Source organism: Rutilus rutilus (assembly GCF_951802725.1).
Source record: "Rutilus rutilus genome assembly, chromosome: 25".
NCBI classification, from domain to species: domain Eukaryota; kingdom Metazoa; phylum Chordata; class Actinopteri; order Cypriniformes; family Leuciscidae; genus Rutilus; species Rutilus rutilus.
The window spans coordinates 7846498-7857955 of NC_140229.1; positions in this window are offsets into that span (position 1 = coordinate 7846498).

The window sequence follows — 11458 nt, forward strand, 5'->3', positions numbered from 1 at the left end:
TGATAAGTCACAGGTGCTGGTAGGGGCTGGTGGGACAACCTTGTGCTTGGGTGTTTTACCTGGCTGTAATGTGGCCAATGTTTTTCTGACTGTGTTCTGTGCTCGTTTTTTGGGTTTGTCTGTGGGCTGGGAATCGGCTGATGGCACAGGTAGCTCAGCTGAAGGCACAGGGGGTGGGGGTTGAGTGTAGTGACGGGCTACAAGCTCAGGTAGGACAACCTTGTAAAAAAAAAATTGTGCGGTTGGCAAAAGTGTCTCCCAAAGTTCTACGTCAGGCATGACATGCACAGTTGCAAGGCTTTTGGTCATCCAAACAACAAAGTCACAGAACTGTGACTCGGTGACAAAGATCTGAGTTTGTACCTGTTTGTAGTACTTGTGGGTCTGCTTCAACTCCATCCTTGTGAACTGCAGACAAAACTCCTTGTCAGTACATGCCTGCAGAATGTTATGGTCCTGGTGCTTAAAAGGGCATTTAATCTCCACACATCCTTTCCTGCAACATGCACAATGCACAAGTGCATCAGGAGTCGCGCCTATTTCAGGGAAAGAAGGGTTGATTATGAATCCACAGTGTTCCACTTTCATGTCCCTGTGCCGCAGCTCCGTCTGTGTGAAGTAGGAGACCCTTGCCGTATCCTCTTTTTCTCTCCCCCATTTAATGGCCTCTGTGCCATTGTCAGTCTGTCTCAGTGAAGGTCTCTGTGGATAGCACACCTTCTCCACAGTTGACTTTGCTGGTCTGGTTATGGAGGTGGAGACAACAGCATGTATGATGGAGGTGGTTATTCTTCCAGCCCGTGTGCTGTGCCATATGTCAGACTTGTGCTGCTGTCTTGTGTTCTTTTCAAGTGCAGCTGCCTCTGTGGCTGTCACTGCCACAAGGTGTATCAGACCCTCACAGTGCTGAAGCAGGACCGACAAGTCACAGCCATCCATTCGTGGGTCGCGAAGACGCAGCAGTGACTTGGGCAGGACACATGGCTGAATGGGGTCAGCATAGAGGTGGCAGAATTCCTCCATTACAGAGCACGGTCCGGACCTGTGTGCATGCATGAGTTCTGTGAGGGGTTTTAAATCGGCAAGTGTCTTCTGCGGTAAAAATGTGTCACCTGAGCGGGTCCAGATCTTGGGTGCTGTGCCGGTGTCTCCACAGACTGACCGATCAAATGCCTTTTTTCGGGCTGAGCTTGTTGTAAAGTCAATAGTATGGCCAGGCTTGCACTTTGGTTATATTGGAGGGCATCACCCAGTACACTTCAACATCTGTTGGAGTCACATTTCCCCGCAGTGGCACAGCTGTATCGATCTTGTACAGGAGGGCTGCCACATGTGCGCACTTCTCTGCCACGCCAGCCATACAAGTGCAGTGAGCGCTCTCCACTTCCCCACATGCTGTAAGTATGACCCATGGCTGTAGGGGCTTCTGGCTGAGTCGCATGGAGTGATTCACCTAAGACAATAAAAGCATTATTAATAGCTTGTAGAGAAATACATAACAGTACTAGCAAGACACATTGAGCTATTTGATGCATGCAGCCAATCAGGGGTACAATGTGGTTGGAAGTGGGCTGGGGATGGATGGGCTTACCTGCATACTACACTGATTGGTCCACAACACCAGTAAACTCACTCCCTTCATACATACAACACACTGCCCCCAGCCCCCACATGTAAACCATTCATCACCTTTACATCATTCATCCCTCCCCTCTATCTTAATGCAGCCCTTAGCCACCCCCGACTCTTCTTGCCCCCCTCCCCCCCTGCTAACTATCTTTTATTTAACAGTCACCCATACAGTCAGACACCCGCCAAAAGGCTCATGCACCAGTAGCTCCAACAACAGTGTTTTACTAGAAAGCGCATTTGGTAAGAGCAGTAAACGAGTCAAATTTTTCACAATTTACCATTTAACTTAAGCATTATGTGTTTGTCTTACTAAGTTACGTTGGTTTGTTGAATTCTGACTGCATGCAGATAGATGAGAGAGAGCGAGGAGTGTGGTGCTTAAAACATTAGCATACTTTTGAATGGACGTGAGTTTTCTGCCCCACTTTTACAATCTCCAGGTCCTGGACCCATCCATCTGTAAATAAGACCTGGGCCTGCTGCAGCGACTTGAAGTTACTGAAAACTCTGTGTGTGTATGTACTAACACTTAATATCATGTAGTTGTATATATATGGGTGCTGGAAGTTGGGCAACAGGTTGACATCCAGTCCTTTGATTCGCTTTATTTTGTCTTCATATCTCGTCTTTGCATTAGGTATTGTCGGTATGGTCCGACAATGTTTTTTTTGCCCGCTGCATTTTGTAGGATTATATTCTGTTTTTCATGCTAATTTTTCATTATTTTCATGCCAGAACACTAGCCTGCTATGCCAGCCCATGTAAACGGGCCAAACATACCCATAATTCTTTGCGTTCTGATGACGTTGCCGCCCAGTTGGTCACATGTCTTAGCGATCTCTATAGTGACGTGCCTCTAGGCCCGTATTACTATAGCGGGTTGTGGGGGGGACTTTGAGGTAATCATAATGTGAAACACCTGCAGAGAATTATAAAAGGTGATGGTTCTTTTATCAATTAATTATTTTATCAATTGTCAGGGTTTAACAATCAAAATAGTTTTTTTTTCTATGAATGTCTCAGCAAAACAGGCCAATAAGACTATTAACTACAATAATTAATTTTAATTATACTAATGTCTAATTAAAACGTCTACAAATGTATAAAACGTCTACAAAGGTAAAATCCACAGACACTTGTTCATTGGTTCTCAGTGACTCCTCATGATTTATGGGTTGACAGAGATCATCAAGTGTTTCGTAACAGTTATGACGTAATGAAGCCTCGTTTACTGAGCCTCATTTACATGCCAATATTGATCCTCGTTTTATTTCTCCTTTTCTCCCGAAGTCTGCTTGGCATGATCCATTATGTTGGAATGAAACAAGAGTGTGCCTCTAGACGTTATGCAGTTGTCCACGTCTGTCTCCATAGTTACTATGGCAGTACAAGCGGAAACCAGGGATAACGCGGATATTACGTCATTGACAGGCGACAAATGACCAGGGACAGACATTATTTCCAATTTCTCTGAAATTAAAAATCTTTGGGAACTTTTGGGATATTGTGACACAACTGCAGGAAATAAATCACACTGTGATTTTTTGATATTTTATTACAAAAATCTTACATATTGTACTTTTAACGGTCTTGATAGAGTTAGCCACGTTAACCCTTACGAAAATTAACCATGGTTTAACTACAAAGAAAAAACTAAACAAAAACATGGAAGGCCTATTTGTAGTAAAACTGTGGTTATTAAAATGGTAATAAATCCGCCAAAAACGTGGTTACTACAATTTTACTATAATAAAACCAAGGATATTTTTTAAGAGAAGAGTTTTCAGCTTCCAGACAGTGTTTCAAAATGTCCTGCCATTTTAGAGATTGATTTACTGAGGGATACTATGTATTAACAAAGATTTTATACACAATTGAACGGACTTTGATATGAATAACAAGTCTACTTAAGCTTGTTTTTATGGAGGACCAAACCTGCAGAAATTAAAAATGAATAAATGAATAAATAAATAAATAAATAAATAGATAAATGAATAAAGAGATAAATAGATAAATAAATGTGATAAATGTGATAAGTTTGGAATGCCAAACCAGACTTAATAATAAATAAATAAATACATAAATAAATATGCGAAGAAATGTAAAAAATAAATAAAATAATAAATGACTATTTATACTTTTATTTCCTTATTTATGTATAATTATATGTTTTTCCACATTTATTTTTATATTGACCAAGTTCAGAGGCTGTGTACTGTGTACAACTTACTTTGTGTATTTTTAACAGTTTCAATATGAAAAATAACTTTTATATTGATTCAATGGATTAATTGCATTTTGGGGAAAAAATTATCAGTTTTTATAATAAATCTTTGAAAATCCAAATCTGGATTTTAATTTTTTTATGTTATTATAATCTAAAGATGCTATGTGAAAGTTTGAAACAGAAATAATGGTTTTCATCTTTTTTACTCAAATTCATCAAAATGGATTTGTCACATTTTGGAACCAAACTTTTCAAATATAGATTAAGCCTTATTAAAGCTACTTAAATTATTCAGTCAAGATCAGTGATTTATTTTCCTTTGTCATTTGTTGTTTGATTATCATTAATGACAGACTGCAGCAGGCATATTAGGCTGCAAATTAAGAGCTAATGTACGGATCTAATATAATGATACACATTTTCTTTTTCAGCTGTGAAAGTTTACTTAAGACATAACCACTTGTGTTTCCTTGAATACTCTCCTGAAATACATTTTTGTTTATGCATGTTTATGCTCGTATCCGAAGCCAATTTGCTTATCCATTTGGGCTCCGACTCGAAACGCGCACACTGAAATGCGCTTTTAATGTGTTTTTAATGCGCTTTTTAATGTGCTTTTAATAACACTGTTTAATATCAAGTATGTACCGCAGTTTAGTAAGAGTAGACTACATTTTACAACACACACTTATTTGCCTAATTCAGATGTTAAGTTTGGGCTTTTAGAGAGAAACGCAAGTGCACCACAGTGAAGGATTTGGACTAGTTTATATACAATCGGATTATTAGGGTCCATGTAAACGCAGCTTCTGTCTCCACCTTAAAAGGGAGGATTATCAGCCCATGGCCTAGACACACATGAAAGACAATACTTATTACACTCAAGAGAACCGCCAAAGAGAAAACGTCAACAAAAAGACTACCATCCCTTGTCTTTGGTCATAAATACTTTCCGTATAGTTACTCAACATTAAACTTCAGGTTAAATGATGAAACTTGGGGGTGTAAAAATAAATAACCTACAGTATATATGTGGCACACATACTGTATGTGGGAAACAGCTGATAACACATTAAAGCAGAACACATACATTTTTTATTAGGTTAAAGGGCATACTATGGGTTAAAGCAGTCCAAAAGGACCATGTGTGTTTCACTGGCTGGAATAGAAATGGGATTTTCCAGCATCTAAACTCATATTTCCATTTAAGAAAGTCCTAATAGAAATAACTAAAAAGATATAAATACCAGATATGAATCTTACGATGTGGAAAAGCATATTGAGGAGGCTGAAATTACAGCTTGGTTAACTGAAAGGTCAGGCTAAGGGGAATGACTCTGATACTTGCATGAGGTAAGCTTTCCAGCAGGATCAGGGGAAGGTATCTGTTGGTATAGAGTGTTATGAGTGTTCCTTTTTTATGTAAAAAAAAAAAAAGAAAAAGAAAAAGAGAAATCTTGCATCACAATAAGTGAATTGTGATTGTCAAAACACTTTATTATCTAAAATGAATTTGATTAGGTTTAGTGACAACATGTTACAATGTTTACATGGTACAATTTCTGATAAGCTTTTATTATTATTGCTTGACACAAATTTCACAATTTCATTTCAATTCAATTCTTGTGCTTTGATTTAATATCGACTCTAATAAGGCTGTACAAGATAGGAGTTAATTTTTCTCACGAAAAAAATAAATAAAAAACTCATCTAATAATGCTGTAAACATACAGAGAGCCCTATCAGCTGGTAGTATTATTTAAGGTTAAAAATAACTCAAATTAAATATAATGCGTTTTTTATTATAATAACAACTTTATTTAATGATATAAGTACAAATATAATAATATAGTAGAACACACATATTTAGCTAAATACTCTCAATAGTTATTTTTTTCTAGCCAAATAAGGTGCTATAGCTATTATGGTCATTAAATGGCTTTCCTGAGGTAAATGTTGTGACAATTGTTCTCCAGCTGTTTTATTGATCCCTTCCGCGGTTGAAAAACACTGATTGATCGATATTATGTATGAGGAATATACATTTAGATAAGTTGTACTGTATCTTTCTTTCAACGTTGTTCATTAGTGTTTAGTACTAGCTAGAGATGATCGGTTCACGTGCCTCTAGGGATCTGTCACGTCACATTTACAAGTGCCAGAACGGTATTTATTGTTTGAATTTAGTAATACAATTGACAGAATCTGAGAGCTGAGATCGTTTTTTTTTTTTCTATCATAAGTAACCTGCTCTGTCTAGTCTGTCGGTCTCCGTGTCCTCTTTGCTTCGCGATTTTTCTGTGCATGAGAAAATTAATATGTGGCGTGAGTCTTACCCCTCATTTACCCCTCATTTACACTGCAAACGTCTGCGGTGCATTACGTCTGCGACAAGGTTTTATTCCGTCCTCCACGCGGTGCCAACTCACACCAGGAGCATTTCAGAAGCGGGGCGACTGAATGCGCGAGACCACGTGATTGCCTGTCCGACGTGGTTTTTCTTGATTTTTTGGGGTTTCTAGTTTCTACCATACAGTCTATGGTTTCTACCAAGTCGCCGTGTCGCAGCCGTAATGCGCCGCAGATGTGTGCGGTGTAAATGAGGGGTTACACCGCATACGTCTGCAGCGCATTGGCTGCGACACGGCTACCGGAGCTGATCGCGCCCATTCTAGTCAATGCTTGTGTTTACACCGGCCGTTTCAGAAGCTTCCCAGAAGCGGCTCTCCGCGCCGCTTCGCTAAATATAGGCGCCTAGTCTATTTTTACATTTTACATTTATTCATTTAGCTGACGCTTTTATCCAAAGCGACTTACAATTGCTATATATGTCAGAGGTCGCACGCCTCTGGAGCAACTAGGGGTTAAGTGTCTTGCTCAGGGACACATTGGTGTCTCACAGTGGATTCGAACCCAGGTCTCTCACACCAAAGGCATGTGTCTTATCCATTGCGCCACACCACCCCGTATTTTTGACGGACGCGCGTCCAAGTCGCACCAGAAATACAAAATAAAAGTAAAAAAAACATTGTCAAATTCAAAATAAACACCCTGTGCAAACTCCCAAACGTATTACACACCAATATCCTTGGTAGAAACCATAGACTGTATGGTAGAAACCCAAAAATCAAGAAAAACCACGTCGGACAGGCAAATCACGTGGTCTCGCGCATCCAGTTGCTGCGCTTCTGAAATGTTCCTGGTGTGAGTTGGCACTGCGTGGAGGACGGAATAAAACCTTGTCGCAGACGTAATGCACCGCACACGTGTGCTTTAAGCCTTGTTTATACTTTCGCCCGGCTCCGCAGCGCGAGTCTCCGCAGACTGCGCGCGCACCTCCCCAAACGGACGAGGCGTTTATACTCGACGCGCTCGCCGTTGTACTATTCTTTGAAACGATAGGGGGCGACTCCAGTAATTATCCTCTAACCATCAGGAATCAGCGATGAGAAGAAGAAAGCTATACACACGTGACAATGTTTATTTTAGTACACGGCCACCAATACCACACTACAAAAATAATCCTGTAAAACCCAGTAAACCCTGAGATTATTGCTAGCTTTGACAATAAAACAAAATATATGGATATGAGAATGTGTATACAACATAACTAAATTAACGATCTCTTACATATTTTCTAATTTCACTAAACATTTCATTAAGTTTCGTGAACATTTTTATTAAACATGGACCTTTATGTTCTTTAAAAATACTTTTTATGCTATTGTATGCTCATTTTTAAAATGTAAGCAACTCATTTAGACGTGCAAACTGGGTGCCAGTGTGGTGAGAAGTTCGAGCTCGGCCAGATTCGGTTCGAAGTCGTTCATCTTCGGATGCGGCGCCGCGCGCGTTGTTACAAAATCTGCCGTGCACACCGCCAGGCGAAATGGGCCCTTGCGCACCCAACGCGCGCGACCGCCCACTCCGCGATGACGTCATTTTTGCCGCGCGCACCTTCGCGCTCGTGCGGACGCGTCGAGTATAAACCAGGCTTAAATGAGGGGTTAAGCCTGGTTTATACTCGACGCGTCCGCACGAGCGCGAAGGTGCGCGCGGCAAAAATGATGTCATTGCGGTGTGGGCGGTCGTGCGCGTTGGGTTCGCAAGACCCAATTTCGGCTGGCGGTGTGCGCGACATTTTTTGTAACAACGCGCGCGGCGCCGCATCCGAAGATGAACGCCTTCGAGCCGAATCTGGCCGAGCTCGAACTTCTCACCACACCAGCACCCAGTTTGCAGTATAAATGAGTTGCTTACATTTAAAAAATGAGCATACAATAGCATAAAAAGTATTTTTAATGACCATAAAGGTCCATGTTTAATAAAAATGTTCACGAAACTTAATGAAATGTTTAGTGAAATTAGAAAATATGAAGGAGATCGTTGATTTAGTTATGTTTTTTACACATTCTAGTATACATATATTTTGTTTTATTGTCACGAGTAATAATCTCAGGGTTTACTGGGTTTTACACGATTCTTTTTGTGGTGTGGTATTGGTACTAAAATAAACATTGTCACGTGTGTATAGCTTTCTTCTTCTCACTGCTGATTCCTGGTGGTTTAGAGGACAATTACTCGAGTCGCCCCCTATCGTTTCAAAGAATAGTACAACGGCGAGCGCGTCAAGTATAAACGCCTCGTCCGTTTGGGGAGGTGCGCGCGCAGTCTGCGGAGACTCGCGCTGCGGAGCCAGGCGAAAGTATAAACAAGGCTTTACACCGCACACGTCTGCGGCGCATTACGGCTGCGACACGGCTACCGGAGCTGATCGCGCCCATTCTAGTCAATGCTTGTGTTTACACCGGCCGCGACGCGGCGCGTTTCAGAAGCGGCTCTCCGCTTCGCTAAATATAGGCGCCTAGTCTATTTTTGACGGACGCGCGTCCAAGTCGCACCAGAAATACAAAATAAAAGTAAAAAAAACATTGTCAAATTCAAAATAAACACCCTGTGCAAACTCCCAAACGTATTACACACCAATATCGATGCATTACGTCTGCGACAAGGTTTTATTATGTCCTTCACGCGGTGTCAACTCACACCAGGTGCATTTCAGAAGCGGAGCGACTGGATGCGCGAGACCACGTGATTTGCCTGTCCGACGTGGTTTTTCTTGATTTTGGGGTTTCTACCATACAGTCTATGGTTTCTACCAAGGATATTGGTGTGTAATACGTTTGGGAGTTTGCACAGGGTGTTTATTTTGAATTTGACAATGTTTTTTTTACTTTTATTTTGTATTTCTGGTGCGACTTGGACGCGCGTCCGTCAAAAATAGACTAGGCGCCTATATTAGCGAAGCGGCGCGGAGAGCCGCTTCTGGGAAGCTTCTGAAACGCGCCGCGTCGCGGCCGGTGTAAACACAAGCATTGACTAGAATGGGCGCGATCAGCTCTGGTAACTTAGCCGTGTCGCAGCCGTAATGCGCCGCAGACACCGCACACGTCTGCGACACGGCTACCGGAGCTGATCGCGCCCATTCTAGTCAATGCATGTGTTTACACCGGCCGCGACGCGGCGCGTTTCAGAAGCTTCCCAGAAGCGGCTCTCCGCGCCGCTTCGCTAAATATAGGCGCCTAGTCTATTTTTGACGGACGCGCGTCCAAGTCGCACCGGGAATACAAAATAAAAGTAAAAAAAATGTTGTCAAATTCAAAATAAACACCCTGTGCAAACTCCCAAACGTATTACACACCAATATCCTTGGTAGAAACCATAGACTGTATGGTAGAAACCCAAAAATCAAGAAAAAACATGTTGGACAGGCAAATCACGTGGTCTCGCGCATCCAGTCGCTCCGCTTCTGAAATGCTCCTGGTGTGAGTTGGCACCGCATGGAGGACGGAATAAAACCTTGTCGCAGACGTAATGCACCGCACATGTGTGCAGTGTAAATGAGGGGTTACGGTGAATGCGTGAGAGTTGGCTGCTGCTGCTGCTGCAGAGCAAGTACTGCAACTGCGAACACCTTCACAGATGTTTATGTGAGTATGTAAGACATGCTTCTGTTGCTGCACACATAAAATACATGAATTAACCCCGTAGTAGATTTATACAGGCGAAGCTGGGGAGGGGGGAGGGTTCTGAAAGTGCACTGCAGACTGTAACAGCAAACAATGCCAACTATTTGAATATTTGAGCAGCAAGCTCATTGGCCGCTGATGCAACAGCAACCATTCAGCTGTGCTTTGTAAATAACGATATGATTGCTACCAATAAGTTAAAGACCTATCAGCCTGTACCATTCAGACTTTCATGCCAGAACTACATAATTAGTAGTCACAGAGGAAGGCAAAGAGTGTTGCCAGTGAGAGGATGGTTGTGGTCACCCTCTGACCCTTGGTACTTTTAATTGACTCTAGTGGGCTTCTGGGTGTTTAAATTAGAATTTTAGCAGCCATGGCTCACTTGAACATTCCATCATTGTAAGTCTATGGGATTTTTCTGAATATTGATCATCATTTTAGGAAAACTGAAAGTCCAATTAGTTAGAAAAGATATAGCAACCCAAGTCAGAACAGTCTGAAGGTCTGAGCCGAGTTTGGTGGATGTAGCTTTATACCTCTAGAAGGAAGCTTTAAGGCCACTGTGAGGGACCAAGCAGTCAAGGGCAAAGGACACAGGATTTCCAACCAAAAATGATTTATTAAATACAGAAACAAAGTTACAAATTAAATAGTTTGAAAAACTGAACAAAATAAAGTCAGGTCTGGGCCCATAAAAAGGATCACCTGAACAGAACCAAACTTAACAGTAATCAAACCAACTAAACAAACCAAACTAACAAAACAACATGACCTCCTAAACGACACACAAGGGGAACTTATATACACAAAGGACTAGTCCATTACACATACACAGAGAACACCACAAACATCACTTAACACAATTACAATAAATAAAGTAATTAACTTCAGAAATAAAGAAATGGGTCATAAACCAAAGTAGTTTACCCAAATAATTATAATCAACAAAATACAAATAGAATTATAATAAACAAAACAAACATACAAATAATCATACAAGAAATAAATGTTAACACAATATACCACTAATAACTAGAAAGTGTGCACCCAACCTAGTCATGTATGGTAAAAGTGTACATTAAAAATAAAGTGGGTAAAATGAACCAAATCTGTGTCTGTCTTTATTATGAAACATACACATATACACATATATGGTGATCTGCAACAAAATATTTGATTATGAAATGTACTAAAGGACAACCAAAATAACATACACAAACAAAAGAGAAGGATGCATATCTGTGTGTGTGGTTTAGTTACCGCCTTGCTGTGTGGCCACGTTGTTGGCCATCACAGCCACATACATACTGCAGCTAAATTCAGCTGTCAGTTCACCTTTTAGTGCTTAATCCTGTTCTGTACACACACAGTTTAGTAATTTAAGGTAGTGACAACTTTACAAAAATTTTACAAAAACTGAACATCTAGTGACGTACAACAAGAGATATGAGAGACGGCAGACGTGATATTCTGTTTACAGCATGGTAATTAGCATAGTTTGCTGGCTTTGATCACTCAAGGGTGAACATGTGGTTTCAAGGGGTGGCTGAATGTACCCCTCATCCCA